This window comes from Ovis aries, chromosome X (genome assembly GCF_016772045.2).
Source record: "Ovis aries strain OAR_USU_Benz2616 breed Rambouillet chromosome X, ARS-UI_Ramb_v3.0, whole genome shotgun sequence".
Classification (NCBI taxonomy): domain Eukaryota; kingdom Metazoa; phylum Chordata; class Mammalia; order Artiodactyla; family Bovidae; genus Ovis; species Ovis aries.
In genome coordinates this window covers 79000602-79019867 of record NC_056080.1, presented here as the reverse complement: position 1 = coordinate 79019867, position 19266 = coordinate 79000602, and positions in this window count along the sequence as shown.

The following is a 19266-nucleotide window of genomic DNA, read 5'->3' as shown; positions in this document are numbered from 1 at the left end:
AGCCTGTTTCTGGGCCTGCGGGCCTGTCCAGGTGCTGGAGGCCTTGCCGGCTACTGATGCTCAGCCCAGCCCCTGGCCCTCCCCCATCACCCGCTGAACACTGTTCCAACATTGGGGAGTTTGGACCAGAACATAGAGGGAAAAGCACTAACCGGTTTCTTAACAACACATTCACAACCACCTAGACCGAGCAGGGCCGAAATGAGTGGAGATGCCACTTTTTCATAAAGGTCAAAGTCCCAGAGACTCTCACTGAGTCCAGAGCAGCAACACACAGTGGGAGTCTTGGGCCCGGCCCTGCACCAAGTGGGCAGCCCACCGCTGGGCGGGGCCAATTCAGACTGAACTAGGAGAGCATGTCCAGGGCACGGCAGCGACGGGACAGTGTCACCATGAGAGACTGGTCTCTCAGTCACCTTCCACTTGAGAGCCTAGTTTGGACAGGCCTAATGCCCAAAGGGGATCAGGTGCTCAAAGATGTCCACCTGGAAGATGGCCTTCCCGGCCGTCCCCGGGGCAGGCTGCAGCAGCCAGTGGGGGTTGGTGAGTGCAGTCAGTACGTCTGTTGCAGGTCAGGCAGCAGGGCTTGATTCTCCAGCTCCTCCACCTCGTCTGGACCTAGGTTTTCTGGGCACAGCAAAGTGACCCCAATGTCCACGAGACCTGCGTGCAAAGACAGGACACAGAAGGAGAACAAGGTGATTCAAAGTCACACCTGCTAGAGACTAAGACCGCATTACGGAAGGGAACCTGGGTGAACTGGATCCTCTGTCTGAGCATTTCAGCATGCTCACCTTGGCAAAGGTAATTCAGGGCGAGGCCAAGCGAGGGAGGGAGCAAAGTGAAAGGGAGAGGCCTGGTGCTCCAGGAACTCACCAGGACAGGAGCAGCTCTCAGTCTGACCACTGCAGGCCACAGGGTCAGAGCAGGAGGGCCCTGGTGGGGAGCCTGCAGACATCAGGTCCCCAAGTGATTCACCAGCAGACAGGTGTTGCTGTGGGGCCTCACCCTTGGGGAGTCAGGGGATTTGCTCTGGCTCTGCTGCAGGCAGTGGGGATGGGGAACCCAGGCTGGGTGCTGTGGTGCCTCTCATGTTCTCTGCCGGGCACACACATGCACGTAGGAACATGCACAGAGACAAGTGCCACATGCAGACCTGGATCTGGGTGGGGCTCATCCACTGGAGCTCTCTGCTCCGGCACCTCCCATCAGGCCACATCCTCCCAGTCCGGTGCCCGATGTGGATGGCCAGGGTACAGTGCCAGGTCCGCATAGCATGGGCTGCTACTGTGTTTCCAGGTTCTTGACGTCGTTTAAGAAGAAACTTGGATAAGGCTTTCAGAAGGACAGACAGCCGAACTTCATCTCCAAGGGCTCCCAGGGTCTCATGTGGCTGTGGAAACACAGATCCACAAAGGCCAGGAGCCTGACACAGTGGCCTCCAAGCTCACAGCCCTGGGCCGGACATCACCCCATGTGTCTGAGCATCCTCCAAGCCTCCTGACACAGAGGGGAGGGTCGCAGAGGGCTGGCTCCTTCCATCCATCTCCACACTGTCTGTAGACAGGGGTTGGCGAGCCAGAGGACCCACCCATCACATGTAGTCTGTGGGGAGGTCAGGAAGGAAGGCGGGACAGCAGGAGAGAGGCATGAGGTGAGTCTGAAGACAGAGGGAGTCAAAACCCTGGGAGCAGTCAGGAGGGAGGGCGGCTCCTCTGGCTTCACAGCCCAGGGGCTGGGCTCTGGTCCCTCTCCCAGCACAGACAGGCACAGTCCTGGGCTTGGTTTCCCCCAGCCCTGGGCCCCACCACAACCCTCAGCTCCCTGGCCCCATCACTGCCCATGCTCTTCAGATGCTCCATCTTAGCCCAGGGATGCTGAGCACACATCTGTGCTAACCAATCTGGCCTTGACCCCGGGGCTGCCCTGGACTTCAGACACCCTGCCAGGTGTCTTCCCCAGGTGTCTTCACCTTTGGGAGTCACCTTCCTCCCAGCCCTTCCCACACCATGCCCTCCACTGTCAGCAGATGCACCGGCCCCTGTCCAGAGCCTAGAGGAAGGACAGAGAGCAGAAACAACTGGGATGGACATGTCCTTGCCAGGCCTGGGATGGTACCACGCAAGGATCACAGAATTCAAACCTCAAAAAACCCACTAGGTTACTGTCACCTCGTTCAACTGCTGAGGAGGAGCCGGGGGATAGAGAGATAGCCCATGACTGTAGGGGACATGACCACATGCACCTCCATTCTCACTTCTTTCCTTGTACCTGGTTGGGGTTCCTTGTTTACTGGAAGAGGGTGGAGGCAGAGGAGCAGAGCTGCAGTCCTGAACCTCAGTGGCATCTCAGCACCTTGCAGGGAGCCTCCGTTTCCATGTGTCTGTGAGGATGGGGACAAAGTCCCAGAGGCACCCAGCTCAGGGCCTTCCGGGCCTTTCCTTCCCCAAACACAGCAAAGCCACAGTTCTCACAGGCCCACAAGGCCCCACCTGATCTGGCTCCTACCCTAGTGGCCTGCTCTCTTCAGTGCTGGATTCACCCCTGGTAGCTAAGAAGGCCATCCTTCCATCCTTTAGAGCATTCCAGTGTGTTCCTACCTCAGAGCCTTTGTAAGGTGTGAGGAGTCACATCACGTCCCTTCAGAGTCAGGTGCTGGAGTCTCAATCCCCTGTACCTCTCCGGACCTTACAGACAAAGGAAAGGTCTTCTCAGAGCTGACGGTGGCCAAGTGAGCTCATTAGGATGGAACCTCCTCTAACAGGATGGCTGTCTCCATACAAAGGACACATTTAGAGACAGATAAACACAGAGGAGAACTCTGGGTGAAGAGGAAGGTGGAGCTCTCCAAACCCAGACACACCCACCATGGCCAGCAAAGCCCCAGAAGTGAGGGGGGAGATATGGGACAGACTCTCCACATCCGTCATGAGAACCAACGTCAGTCGACACCTTGACCTCATTTGCTGGCCTCCTGCACCAATGCAGTTTGTAGTTTGAGCCACCCAGCCTGTGTGACCCTGACACAAAACCCCTTCTCCAAAGAAGACTCTTTCTTCAAAGATGACACAGATGTCCAACAGGCACATGAAAAGAAGCTCAACATATGGTCCGAATTATTAGACTAATACAAATCAACACTCCAATGAAGTATCGCCTTATACTGGTCAGAATGGCCATCATCAATAAAACCTGTGAAGAATAAATGCTGGAAAGGGGCCGGGGCGGTCCTAAGATGGCGGAGGAATAGGAAGGGGAGACCACTTTCTCCCTCACAAATTCCTCAAAAGAGCATCTCATCGCTGAGCAAACTCCACGAAACAACTTTTGAATGCTGGCAGAGGACATCAGGCACCCAGAAAAGCAGATCATTGTCTTCAAAAACAGGTAGGAAAAAATAGAAAAGACGAAAAAAGAGACAAAGGAGGTGGGGAGGGAGCTCTGTCCTGGGAAGGGAATCCTGTCCTGGGAAGGGAATCCCGTCCTGGAAAGGGAATCTTAAGAAGAGAGGTTTCCAAACACCAGGAAACACTCTCCCTGCTGTGTCGGTGGCGAGCCTTGGAAGCACAGAGCGCAACATAACAGGAAGGAAAAATAAATAAATAATTAAAACCAACAGATTACAAGCCCAACATTAAATCCCCCAGTGGAAAAGCAGTGCAGACGCCTGCATCCGCCACTAGCAAGTCAGGGCCGGGCAGGGAGGCGTGGGAGGCATGGGCTGCAGTGCTTTTTAAGAATCTGGCAGAAACTCCCCGCGCGTAAAGAGAATGAACTAACTTGGGCTAGCAAACCAGACCGTGGGATAGCTACCACGTGAAAAGCTTGAACATAAGACACCGCCAGGACCGCGCACAGAACAAAGGATGGGATGGAAATAGCCGGCTGCAGATCATCCCCCACTGGGGACAGGCAGCCAGAGCCATAAGGGCTGGAAGGGGGCAATCGCAGCCCCGGAGAGACTTTACCTACCAAACTGCAATAGGCTTCTTTGCTAAGACTTCTGGGGATTCTGGACAGTCACCATCTACCTCACAAGGGGGCCAGTGGTACGCCCAGAAAACTGAGCAACAGAGACAGGAAAGGCTTAAGTCGCAGCGACCGTGCTAGCCAAACACCTGAGCTATTCGGACCTGGGAAGGGCACAAAACGCAGTCCCAACCGAATCTGCGCCTCTGAGGGCTACCTGAGTGCCGAACCTGAGCGGCTTAGACCGGGGAGGTGCATGCAGCCTAGGGCTGGCCTCAGACGGTTCCCAGCGGAGCAACATAGAGCCTGAGTGGTTTGTGCACCTCGAGCAGGGGCAGGCCCAGCGGGGCTGAGACACTGTGTACACACGACAGTGTTATTTGTTTGCAGCATCCCTCCCTCCCTCCCCACAGCGAGACTGAACAAGTGAGCCTAAAAAACAAAAAAAACAAAGAGTGTCTACCACCGCCCCACCCCCCCGCCCCTTATCAGGATGGAAATCAGACACTGAAGAGACCAGCAAACAGAAGAAGTTAAACAGAGGGAACAGCCTTGGAAGTGACCCCACACCGCCCACAACACCAGAGAAAGGGCCAGGTATATCTTTACTATTTTTAAGATCATTTTTTTTCTTTTTTTTTTTTAAATTGATGTTGTGTGGTTGTTTTTTCTTCTTCTTCTTTTTTTCTAACTTTTTAAAATTGTTAAGTCCTCTATTTCTCCCTTAATTTTTACTTCTATAACCTATTATTGCTTTCAAAAAAAAGGACCCTATTTTTTAAAGCAAACACTATATATAGGCTATGTGTGGTGGTGTTTTTTTTTTTTTTTTTATAATTCTTGTGGCTTTTTTTTCCTTCTTCTTCTTCTTTTCTTTACTATTGTATTTTTGAAAATCCAACCTCTAAGCTAGATTTCTAATCTTTGCTTTTTGGTTTTTGTTGTCAATTTTGTACATTAAAAACCCAAACTTCACTACCCAATTTTACCTGAGAGCGAGACTGCTACCTTGACCACTCTCTCCTCCTTTGGACTCTCCCTTTTCTCCACCAGGTGGCCTCTGTCTCTTCCCTCCCCCTACTCTTCCCTACCCAACTCTGGGAATCTCTGTGTGTTCCAGACGATGGAGAACACCTAAGGAACTGGTTACTGGCTGGATCTGTCTCTCTCCTGTTCATTTCCCTCTTTTATCCTCCTGGCCACCTCTGTCTACTTCCTCCCTCTCCTCTTCCCTGTATAACTCCGTGAATACCTCTGAGCAGTCCAGACTGTGGAGTGCACATAAGGAAGTGATTACTGGCTAGCTTGCTCTCTCCTCTTTTGATCCCACCTCATCTAATTCCAGTCACCTCTAACTACCCCCTCCCTCTTCTCTTCTCCATGTAACTCAGTGAACCTCTCTGGGTGTCCCTCAATGTGAAGAAACTTTTCATCTTTAACCTAGATGTTTTATCATCAGTGCTGTATAGATGGAGAAGTCTTGAGGCTACTGTAAAAATAAAACTGAAAACCAGAAGCAGGAGGCTTAAGTCCAAATCCTGAGAACATCAGAGAACTCCTGAATCCAGGGAACATTAATCAATAGGAGCTCATCAAACGCTTCCATACCTACACTGAAACCAAGCACCACCCAAGGGCCAACAAGTTCCAGAGCAAGACACACCAGGCAAATTCTCCAGCGACACAGGAACACACCCCTGAGCTTCAATATACAGGCAGCTCAAAGTTACTCCAAACCGTTGATGTCTCATAACCCATTACTGGTCACTCCATTGCACTGCAGAGAGAAGAAATCCAGCTCTACCCACCAGAACTCCAGCACAAGCCTCCCTAACCAAGAAACCTTGACAAGCCACTGATACAACCCCACCCACAGTGAGGAAGCTCCATAATAAAGAGAACTCCACAAATTCCCAGAATATAGAAAGGCCACCCCAAACGCAGCAATATAACCAAGATGAAGAGACAGAGGAATACTCAGCAAGTAAAGGAACAGGAGAAATGCCCACCAAACCAAACAAAAGAGGAAGAGATAGGGAATCTACCTGAGAAAGAATTCCGAATATTGATAGTGAAAATGACCCAAAATCTTGAAATCAAAATGGAATCACAGATAAATAGCCTGGAGACAAGGATTGAGAAGATGCAAGAAAGGTTTAACAAGGACATAGAAAAAATAAAAAAGAGTCAATATATAATGAATAATGCAATAAATGAGATCAGAAACACTCTGGAAGGAACAAATAGTAGAATAACGGAGGCAGAAGATAGGATTAGTGAAATAGAAGATAGAATGGTAGAAATATATGAATCAGAGAGGAAAAAAGAAAAAAAAGAATTAAAAGAAATGAGGACAATCTCAGAGACCTCTAGGACAATATGAAACGCTCCAACTTTCAAATTATAGGAGTCCCAGAAGAAGACAAAAAGAAAGACCATGAGAAAATACTTGAGGAGATAATAGTTGAGAACTTCCCTAAAATGGGGAGGGAAATAATCACCCAAGTCCAAGAAACCCAGAGAATCCCAAATAGGATAAAGCCACAGAGAAACACCCCAAGACACATATTAATCAAATTAACAAAGATCAAACACAAAGAACAAACATTAAAAGCAGCAAGGGAAAAACAACAAATAACACATAGGGGATTCCCATAAGGATAACAGCTGATCTTTCAACAGAAACTCTTCAGGCCAGGAGGGAATGGTAGGACATACTTAAAGTGATGAAAGAAAATAACTTACAGCCCAGATTACGGTACCCAGCAAGGATCTCATTCAAATATGAAGGAGAAATCAAAAACTTTACAGGCAAGCAAAACCTGAGAGAATTCAGCGCTACCAAACCAGCTCTCCAACAAATGCTAAAGGATCTTCTCTAGACAGGGAGCACAGAAAGGGTGCATAAACTCGAACCCAAAACAATAAAGCAAATGGCAACGGGATCATACTTATCAATAATTACCTTAAATGTAAATGGGTTGAATGCCCCAACCAAAAGACAAAGACTGGCTGAATGGCTACAAAAACAAGACCCCTATATATGTTGTCTACAAGAGACCCACCTCGAAAAAAGGGACACATACAGACTGAAAGTGAAGGGATGGGAAAAGTTATTCCACGCAAATAGAGACTAAAAGAAAGCAGGAGTAGCAATACTCATATCAGCTAAAATAGACTTTAAAACAAAGGCTGTGAAAAAGAGACAAAGAAGGACACTACATAATGATCAAAGGATCAATCCAAGAAGATATAACAATTATAAATATATATGCACCCAACATAGGACCACTGCAATATGTAAGACAAATGCTAATAAGTATGAAAGGGGAAATTAACAATAACACAATAATAGTGGGAGACTTTAATACCCCACCCACACCTATGGATAGATCAACTAAACAGAAAATTTACAAAGAAACAAAAACTTTAAATGATACAATAGACCAGTTAGACCTAATTGATGTCTATAGGACATTTCACCCCAAAACAATGAATTTCACCTTTTTCTCAAGTGCACACGGAACCTTCTCCAGGATAGATCACATCCTGGGCCATAAATCTAGCCTTGGTAATTTCAAAAAAAAATTGGAATCATTCTAAGCATCTTTTCTGACCACAATGCAGTAAGATTAGATCTCAATTAAAAGAGAAAAACTATTAAAAATTTCAACCTATGGAGGCTGAACAACACGCTGCTGAATAACCAACAAATCAGAGAGGAAATCAAAAAAGAAATCAAAATATGCATAGAAACAAATGAAAATGAAAACACAACAACCCAAAATCTGTGGGACACTGTAAAAGCAGTGCTAAGAGGAAGGTTCATAGCAATACAGCCATACCTCAAGAAACAAGAAAAAGTCAAATAAATAGCCTAACTCTACACCTAAAGCAACTAGAAAAGGAAGAAATGGAGAACCCCGGGGTTAGTAGAAGGAAAGAAATCTTAAAAATCAGGGCAGAAATAAATGCAAAAGAAACAAAAGAGACCATAGGAAAAATCAACAAAGCCAAAAGCTAGTTCTTTGAAAGGATAAATAAAACTGGCAAACCATTAGCCAGATCATCAAGAAACAAAGGGAGAAAATCTAATCAATAAAATTAGAAATGAACATGGAGAGATCACAACAGACAACACAGAAATACAAAGTATCATAAGAGACTACTATCAGCAATTATATGCCAATAAAATGGACAACGTGGAAGAAATGGACAAATTCTTAGAAAAGTACAACTTTCCAAAACTGAACCAGGAAGAAATAGGAAATCTTAACAGACCCATCACAAGCATGGACATTGAAACTGTAATCAGAAATCTTCCAGCAAACAAAAGCCCAGGTCCAGACAGCTTCACAGCTGAATTCTACCAAAACTTTAGAGAAGAGCTAACATCTATCCTACTCAAACTCTTCCAGAAATTGCAGAGGAAGGTAAACTTCCAAACTTGTTCTATGAGGCCACCATCACCTTAATACCAAAACCTGACAAAGATGCCACAAAAAAAGAAAACTACAAGCCAATATCACTGATGAACATAGATGCAAAAATCCTTAACAAAATTCTAGCAATCAGAATCCAACAACACATTAAAAAGATCATACACCATGACCAAGTGGGCTTTATCCCAGGGATGCAAGGATTCTTCAATATCCGCAAATCAGTCAATGTAATACACCACATTAACAAATTGAAAAATAAAAGCCATATGTTTATCTCAATAGATGCAGAGAAAGTCTTTGACAAAATTCAACATCCATTTATGATAAAAACTCTCCAGAAAGCAAGAATAGAAGGAACATACCTCAACATAATAAAGCTATATATGACAAACCCACAGCAAACATTATCCTCAATGGTGAAAAATTGAAAGCATTTCCCCTAAAATCAGGAACAAGACAAGGGTGCCCACTTGAATCTGCAAGGACAAGTAGATTTACATAAGCAGAGAGGGGAGATGGGACAAGACTGGCTCGGCTTCCTTGCTGTCTGTTTGTCAATTTATGTCTCCTATTCCCTTCTCCTGGCGTCTTCTTGGGCACTTGACCATAAAGAATTTTTTTAACCAGTGTCCTAAATACTTAGGGGCCTTGTAAACATGCACACCTGACTTTTAAAAAAAAAAACAACAAAAAACCAAAAACGAAATTTCCAGCATGATAACAGTCAATGCCATATGAAAAGTCATGAACAGACAGATTTTGTTCCAAGATTATGAGTGTAAAGAATAGAAGACAAACTTACAAGGAAGGGCACCCATCCTTTTCAGCCAGTCTCTGGTTGGAGTCACCAATGCAAATAGTGTAAGGAAAAAATGTGTCATCCATGAGGGGAATATTTGCATGATGCATAGCGTGTGATATACTACACAAATAACAGCACTGCATCACACAGGTGTGTCATGAACCCTCTGATGGCAGATAGTCCTATATGTGATTCTTGAAAACTAAAATAAAACGAGTAAGGCTTAACATTTTTAAGGTTAAACATTTCATTATTTTGTGATTTTGATCTCAATTGTGTATTCATTCGATAAGCAAACATAAAAATAGAATTAATATCAAGCAAACACTTTTGTGTGGCATTCTTAGCAGAGGCAGAGTGGGCAGTACTGTGTTTCAAGTGCAAGCTCTGCCTCTGATCTCCCACTTCAGCCACAGTCCTTGGGAAGGTACCATTCAATGCATCTTGCTCATTATATAGTAAAGCATTAGCAGGCTTGAATAGAGAAACAAAACTGTATTTAGATTTTCTATTTAGAATAGCTGATAAAAATGCAACACATCTTAAATGGAAAAATTAAAACAAGGGATGTTGGGAAGGAATGGGCACCAAGGAGGGTTCATCAAAGTCCTGGTAGTTGTGGGGTTAGGAGACTCTATAATACACATGGTATACATTTATGGGGAGATAAGTAGTTACACAGGGAGGGGGAAAATACAAGGGAAAGCCTAGCTGTGCCTTCCTTGGCATTCTGGATAATTATATGGACAACAAAAATTAAAGGAGGAAAAGCAAAGTGAATCATTGCTTTAAATTCCATAAACAAGGACTGGAAAGTCACACCCTGTGTGTGCTCCAAGGGCCCAGTGTAGCAAGGGGTGGACTGTCTCTGCTCCTCTCTGTCCTCTGAGCACTCCAGCCTAGTTCCATCCTTTACAATCAGATATTTGGACACAAGCATCATAATCACTCCTGTCCTTTCTCTTGGGCTCCCCCATCCTTTGGTCTTGCTGGTCAGATTTTCACTGGGTGGGGTGTGGGGGGAGTTTCTAGTTTAGTGAGTTTAGCTGCTGTGTAAACAAAACTCTCAAATTAGCTCCCCCCACCTCCTAACTTTTCTAGAACCAGAGCCATTTTTAAAAACAACTTTTTTAATAGGTAGTATGTTTTCATGTTAAACAAAAGTTTTGCTTGAACAAAAATCCCCCTTGTTTCCTTTCCTCATGTAGCCAATTCTAACCACTTGCAGGAAACTTCACGTTTCTTCACACACATGCAAATAGAATTATACATTTTTTTTCCTTTTTAATTCATAAAGGAGTATAATTTTCAGTTTTCTGAACCATGTGTTTTGGCCATTTATTAATATGTAATGTGCATGTATGCTAAATCACTTGTGTCCAACTCTTTGCAGTCCTATTGACTGTAGCCTGTCAGGTTTCTCTGTTCTTGGGATTTTCCAGGCAAGAATACTGGAATGGGTTTTCATGCCCTCCTCCAGGGGATCTTCTTGCCCCAGGGATTGAACCTGAATCTGTATGCAACCAATATCTCTAAACTGAGTCACTTAAAACAATTTGTTGCTAACTCTCATAGTTTGGTGGGTTGATTGGGCTCAGCTGTGTAGTTCTTGCTTTGGATTCTCACTGTGGTTACGGTCTGACATGGGCAAGTGCAGGGGTCATGGGAAGGCTTGACTGGATGAGAGTTTCCAAACGACTTCCAAACGGCTGGAGATATGCTGGTTGTTGGATGGGAGCTCAGTTGCCAGAGCACCTCTGTATAGACTGGACTTCTCACAAGAAGCTGGTCTCTGAGTGGGAAGAGTAGGAAGAGAGTAGGAAGTGAAAGTTACCAGGTCAATGAAGGGCAACTTACAGAACTGGCATTGTTGGGTCTGCTGGATTCTGTTGGCCAAAGTGGCCCCAGGGCTAGCCCAAGTTCAAGGAGATGGAGAAAGAAACCCTGTTCTCTTCATGGGAGAGTAGCAAGATTGTATTGTAGAAGATATTGAGGTTAGGAGATACTGTGTTGGTCATCTTGGTAAAATACAACCTGCATCACCATGTGAAGTATGTTTCTACTCCTCCTAACACATGTCCAAGGCCTAAGGAGCTTTCTTTTATAATGTTTAACATCTGACACCTCCCTGTTTCCACCGACCCCACTCATTCAAACTCGCATCCTTTTGTAGTTGGGTAAATGCCAGAGTTACCTTCCTGGTATCCCACTTTCCTTCACTTGTAATAGCCAATGAAACTTTCTTAACATTGGAGTTTACATAAACTTTAGTTTGAATGATGTCGTTCTAAGTAAAAATCAGATCCAATATCCCCAGTGGTTTTACGTGACCTGTGCAAACTTAGCATATATAGGATTTGCTTTTTTTTTTTTTTAACTTTCAACATTGCAAAATCAAGAGATCCAGATTAAGCTCCTTTTGAAAAACTAGGTCCTCAAATGTAGAAAAATTGGATTCTTTGACTAACAGGTTCTAGATACTGAACAAAAGGGAAAAGGCACTCAGGCTCTTGTGGGATTTATTGAATAATAGGGAATATGGGTAAATAACATAGATAGACTGATGGATTGCAACACTGGAGGGCCAGAAAGCAGACAGGGCAGGGGGCAGATGGGAAGGGGTACAATTTTAAATCACATGGTCATAGATGACCTCACTGAAATGGAGACATTTCAGTTAAAAAACTTAAGGAGTAGAGGAAGAGAGAAGCAGGGAGACCAATTGTAACAGTCCAGGCAAGAAGTAACGGTGGCTTAGATGAGATGAATGGTGGTCAAGGTGGACAGAATAAGAGTCAGAATATTTTAAACTGTAGAAACAGGAACATTTGCTGGTAGATTGGCTGTAGGATATGAGAAAAGAGAGGTCAAGGATGACCCTGAGTTTTTTAGACTGAGTGAATGGGTAGTATATTCTACTGGGATTTGGAAAATTTGGGGGAACTGCTGGTTTGGGGAGGGGAGCAGAATAGAGTTCAGTTTGGGGTGTGATAGGACTGAGATCCCTGTTAGACATTTAAGTAGCTATTCTATTCTAACGTTGGATGTTTAGAGGGGAGACTACACTGGAGATTTAAGCTTGGGAATTATCAGTGCATCAGAGGCTTTAAAGCTGGAGGACTGGATTATATCATTCAGGGAATAAGAATAGATACAGACAGAGAGAGGTTCAAGGATTGAGCCTCGGGCACTCTGATGCTCAGGAGGTGTATGAAGCTGATGATACAGGAGAGAAGACTGAAAAGAAGTAGCCAGTAGAGCAGGAGGAAATGAAGGAGTATAATTTCCAGGAGGAATTGTTCGACTGTGTCAAGTGCTACTGCAATAACATAAAGAACTGAGACATCATTGCTGGATCTGGTAGCCTAAATAAGGGTATTTTCAGAGGATGGTGAGGAAAAAAGCCAGATTGAACAGAGTTTAAGAGAGGAATTCTTCTTGATAGTGGTGATATTTTTAGTGAGTCATTATAGAGGGTTTTTTATTTTTAAATCTATCTTTCTCTAGTTCTCTGTTCAGTCAGTCAGTTCAGTCACACAGTCATGTCTGACTCCTTGTGACCCAATGAATCACAGCACGCCAGGCCTCCCTGTCCATCACCAACTCCCGGAGTTCGCTCAAATTCACATTCATCTAGTCAGTGATGTCATCCAGCCATCTCATCCTCTGTCGTCCCCTTTTCCTCCTGCCCCCAATCCCTCCCAGCATCAGGGTCTTTTCCAATGAGTCAACTTTTCGCATGAGGTGGCCAGTGTATTGGAGTTTCAGCTTCAGCATCAGTCCTTCCAATGAACACCCAGGACTGATCTCCTTTAGGATGAACTGGTTGGATCTCCTTGCAGTCCAAGGGACTCTCAAGAGTCTTCTCCAACACCACAGTGCAAAAGCATCAATTCTTCAGCGCTCAGCTTTCTTCACCATCCAACTCTCACATCCATATATGACTACTGGAAAAACCATAGCCTTGACTAGACAGACCTTTGTTGGCAAAGTAATAACTCTGCTTTTCAATATGCTATCTAGGTTGGTCATAACTTTCCTTCCAAGGAGTAAGCATCTTTTAATTTCATGGCTGCAATCACCATCTGCAGTGATTTTGGAGCCCCAAAACATAAACTCTGACACTGTTGCCACTTTTTCCCCATCTATCTGCCATGAAATGATGGGACCAGATGCCATGATCTCCGTTTTCTGAATGTTGAGCTTTAAGCCAACTTTTTCACTCTCCTCTTTCACTTTCATCAAGAGGCCTTTTAGTTCCTCTTCACTTTCTGCCATAAGGGTGGTGTCATCTGCATATCTGAGGTTATTGATATTTCTTCCGGCAATTTTGGTTCCAGCTTGTGCTTCTTCCAGCCCAGCGTTTCTCATGATGTACTCTGCATAGAAGTTAAATAAGCAGGGTGACAGTATACAGCCTTGATGTACTCCTTTTCCTATTTGGAAACAGTCTGTTTTTCCATGTCCAGTTTTAACTGTTGCTTCCTGACCTGTATATAGGTTTCTCTAGTTCTAGGGCTTGAAAATGAGTAGACCGAACAATGCCCACCCAAAGAGATCAAACTCGAATCTCTGGAACTTGTAAGTATTACTTTATTTGGAAAAGTAGTGAATACTATTTTATATAGTAAGATGACTAAATTGGGCTTCTCCAGGAGCTCAGTGGCTTAAGAATCTGCCTGAAATTCCAGAGACACAGGAGATGTAGGTTTGATCTCTGGGTCAGGAAGATCCCCTGAAGAAGGAATGACAACCCACTTTAGTATTCTTGCCTGGGAAATTCCATGGGAGAGGAGCCTGGTGGGCGACAGTCCATGGAGTTGCAGGGTCAGACACGACTAAACACATGTGACTAAATTAAGTATCTCATAATAAGGAGATTATCAGGATAATCCAAGTGGGTCTTTGTAAGATGGAAGTTTTAAACTTACAGTATGGAATTATGGTCTCCATAACTAAAAGGTGATGAATTTCTGTTGTTTTAAGCCACCAAGTTCGTGATAAGTCCCATTTGTTGGTTTAAGTTAGGTGGTTTCCCAATGTTGCTTTATTTCTGCTCAAAGTCGACTTTAATCAGCGATTCTCAGTCATCTGCCCAACTTGTCTGCATTTGGATCTGGGCTTATTGGAAATGGCAAGCATGCCACTCTCCCTCTCTACCTCTCCACCTCCAGCTGACAGTGACCACTCTAATCTCTCTGAATGTGCTGACTTTTCAGTATATTGTGGGGAGGCAGGCTGAGGCAGTAGGTGGGGAACAGGGCTAGGAATCAGAACCCCATATAGCACAGTGGTTAAGAGAACAGGTTCTGCGGTCACCCTGTCTTGATTCAGATACTGGCTCTACCACTCACTTCTGGCGGGGGGGGGGGTGGTCTGTGGAGGGTTATTGAATCTCTCTGGTTAAGGTCAGCTATTTCCAATTTGCCTTTATTTTTTGCTAGCATTAAATGAATGTCACTGCCACTCTGAGCTTTATTTCCTTCAGAAAATAAATAAATAAATAAAGGGTTGGACTAGACTAGATGAATGCCTAGGTGCCGTTAGTGCTAAAGAACCCGCTTGCCAATGCCAGAGATATAAGAGACTCAGGTTCCATCCCTGGGTCAGGAAGATCCCCTTGTGTGGGTGATGGTAACCCACTCAAGTAGTCTTGCCTGGATACTTCCATAGATAGCGGATCCCAGCAGGCTCCAGTCCACGGGGCCACAAAGAGTCAGACACCACTGAGCAACTGAGCACATGACATGAGATGATTGCTATGCCTTTCAAACCCAGGATTCCATAGTTTCAGTAGGAAGCAAGGAAACTGGTAACAGTTTGCTTTGCTTGTTTGGTTCTAATTGTTTCCTCCTTTTCCTTGAAGCCTTTGATAATTTATATCCTCAAAGACAGACTTCATCCCTCCTCCTGGGCCCCGAACAATGGTGAAGCCATTAAGTAATGGACTATATCTTGGACTTTATAACCAGATCTGTTTAGGTTCTTTCTCTGCCACATGCTTGTTACATACACTTGGACAGGTTACTAAGCTCTCTAAATCTCAGCTTCCTGATCTGTAAACTGGAATTAGTGCACAACCCTTTTCCCAGGTGGTGCTAGTGGTGGGGAGCATAAGAGACCTTATGTTTCCAATGCAGGAAACATAAGAGACCTGGGTTCTACATCTGGGTCGGGAAGATCCCCTGGGGGAGGGTATGGCGACCTAATCTGCTGTTATTGCCTGGAGAATCCCATGGACAGAGAGGCCTGGTCGACTACAGTCCATGGGGTTGTGGAGAGTCAGACACGACTGAAGTGACTTAGCATGCTCATAATTATTGCGATGACTTTAATCATCAGGGAAATGCAAATCAAAACATCAATGAGATCACCTGATATCTATCAGAATGTATATTATTAAAAAGACAAGAAATAACAAGTGCTGGCAAGGATGTGGAGAAAAGGGAACACAATACAACATTATTTAGCCATAAAAAGAAAGAAATCCTACCATTTGCAACAACATGGATGAAACTTAAGAACATTATGCTAACTGAAATAAATCCAAAAAAGACACATGATATCAATTATGGCATAGACATGGCATATGTGCTTGGTCGTGCCCAGCTCCTTGCGACCCCATGGACTATAGACTGCCGGGTTCCTCGGCCTAAGGAATTCTCCAGGCAAGGGTGCTGGAGTGGGTTGTCATTTCCTCCTACAGGGACTCTTCATGACTCAGGGATCAAACACGTGTCTCTTGCATCTTCTGCATTCTCAGATGGATCCTTTGCCACTGAGATACCTGGGAAGCCTGTGGTCAAAGAGTAAAAACTTCCAATTACAAGAGGACTAAGTTCTGGGGGGTCTAATACACAGCATGGTGACTGTAGTTAACAGGACTGTATTGTATACTTGAAAGTTGCTAAAGAATAGATCCTGAAAGTTTCCAACACACATACAAACAAGATAACTCTGTGAGATGATGGATGTGCTAACTAATTTATTGTGGTAATCCTTTTGTAATATATGCATATGTTGAATCTTTCCCTTGTATACCTTAAATTTATACAATGTTGTATGTTGATTATATCTCAATAGGACTGGGAAAAATAACTACTGTGATGACTGAATTAATACATATATTGACAAAGTGCCTTGCATCTAATAAACATTCAGTGATGTTAAAAAAAAAAAGAACTTTCAACATTGCAAAATCAGGAGATCCAGAATTGGATTCTTTGACTAATATGTTTTAGATACTGAACAAAAGGAAAAAGGCATTTAGGCTCTTGTGGGATTTAATGAACAATAGGGAAAATGGATAAGTAACATAGATAGACTGATGGATTGCAACACTGGAGGGCTAGAAAGCAGACAGGGCAGGGGGCAGATGGGAAGGGCTACAATTTCAAATCACATGGTCATAGATGACCTCACTGAAATGGAGACATTTCAGTTAAAGAAAAACTTAAGGAGTAGAGGAAGGGTAACATGGAATTCTAGAACTTTGCTTTCTAGTATAGTAGCCCACAACCATATGTGGCTATCTGAATTTGTATTAATTAAAAGTAAATAAAATTTAAAATTCAGTTTTTCAAGCACAGTAGCCACATTTTCAGTGCTCATGAGTCACCTATGACTAGTGGCTACAAAGCAGATATAGAACACTTCCACCATTACAGAGAGTTCTACTAGACAGCATTTCTGAGGTGGGGTATTTCATGAAGGGGGGACAGCAAGTGCAAAGGTCCTGGGGTGGGTGGGACATTTCTTGATATGAACTAGACAGTGGTACTGCTCTTCTGCTCACACATACCTGCTATGCCCTACTGTCTGTCTCATACCATAGCTATAGGCAGTTGGCATTTAGCACCTTACCCCAAGCCAACTTTACAAAGGCCTTTGTTGATATTAAGCTTTAGAACTTTGATCAATGACATAGAATCTATGGGGTCAAGTCCCAAACTCCCTGGACTTGCATTGAGAAACTCTGTGAAAGAGCATTAAGTCCAAGGATGTGTACCAGGAGTCAGAACATGTGTGTTCTGTTTTATAGCAGAGTAGGTTCATAGTGTGATTCATAGGGTGCTCTCAGGGGTGACATGGCACAAACATCCACTTATCAGAGAAACTGTTGGTCACAAGTGTCCTGGAGTGCCTTTACTGGACCAGGACCAAACGTCTAGTGGACATTTAGTTGGTATTTCAGGAGGAAATCTGGAGTATGGAGTATGACTTTTGTTTTTTTTAGTCACTACGTCATGTCTGACTCTTGCGACCCCATAGACTGTAATCTGCCAGGCTCCTTTGTCCATGGGATTCTCCAGGCAAGAATACTGGAGTGGGTTTCCATTTTCTTCTCCAGAGGATCTTCTTGACCCAGGATTTGAACCCAGATCTCCTGCGCTGTAGGCAGATTCTTTACCGACTGAGCTAGAAGAGATTACCATGACACTGGGGCTCAAGACAATGCCTAATTACCAGTGGGAGAAGAAGCATTTGAACATTATATAAGCTGATATACTCTTATATGTTCTGTACAAGTGGAATTTCTGCCTTGAATAAATATATGTAATAGATATTTGGAAACTGTAATGTCTGATAGAGTTTAATGCAGGGCTCTTTCCAGTAAACACACACAACTTTTGGTGACATGATGTAAGGCGTCCAATATGTCACCAGCATCTATTCTGTTCTTTTCTTCTCCTCCTCCATCACGTGATCCCCCTCTCCCACCAATAGGACACATTCAGGGCCCAGTAGGTCCTGTGTCCTACTACCCTGGTGGTTTTCTCATGTTTTTCCTTCTTACTTGAAGGACCCATATCCTTATTTCTGCCTGATTGACTCTTCTGCACTCAGCTCAAGGACGCAGCTCAAACTCCCTTCATTGACTTTTCTTTGCCTGTCTCAGGCCAGAAGCATATCCCTGTTCCTGCGAGCTATAGTGCTCATTATTCACACTCACTTGGCAATTATCAAGATTGCAACACAATATCTTTGCTTTTTTATATGTGTATCTAATCCTGGGTCAAATCTTAAGTTTGAACAAACTCTGGGAGATAGTGAAGGACAGGGAAGCCTGGTGTGATGCCATCCATGGGGTCACAGAGTCAGGTATGACTTAGTGACTGAACAACCACCACAGGTCTTAAGATCCTTGAAGGCAGAGGTCACAGGTCATTCTTCTTTTTTCCTTGCATGGCCATATTTCCACATATATTTGCCAAGCATCTGCCATATGAGAGCTGAGGGTACAGTGGTAAACCAACAAAGGTCCCTGATCCACTGTAATCCTTGGTTATCTACTTTATTTTTCCTATTGTGAATAAGCTTATTCAGTTTTTGCAGGTCTTAGGCAAAGATAGGGGGCCTGCGTCCTATTGATAAGGAGTAAAATCACTGGCTGCCCCTTGCTGAAGACAGATCGATCTGGGAGGTGAAGGGTCACAGCCATCTGCATGTTAAGGCCCTGTTGGAAGAATCTTGTTGCCAGGGCTCCACCATTCCTGCCTCCCGGAATGGTGTGAACAATGACCACGGTAGGCCTTTACACTTTACCAACCACATTCATCACATGCATCAGGCTTTCAGGGAAGATCAGATTTCAACTTTACAGAGAATCACCTCCAGGTCACCAGATTTGCATCTGTGTGCCCAGCACCTATTATAAGGAACAAAAGTTTTAGACTTTAATAATGAATGTGCTAAAGAGAGGGCAGCATGGGGGCAATTCTAGTTCAGTGATGTTTGACTTGTAGCAGAATATAGAGCCTATTTTGAAGTTCTTCAGCGAAAACCACTTCTGGGAATAGTGATTATGATTTGGGGCCAGGCTGTGAAGGGAAGAAAACAAAACAAAACTACCCACCCTGTGCTCCCTGGCGGGGTGATGTTCCCCACTTCCTATCTCACTTAGTCAAAGTTCCAGTTAAGCCTGGCATACAGGAAAAAGGGGTGGATTGGGACTTTTTAGCCTAAAGGGAGTAGGTGGATGGGCTCAGTCCACAGGCAGAGGTGTGCCTCTGCGAGGGTGGGGCCAGTAGGGGGAGCCAGCCTGGGTGTGGC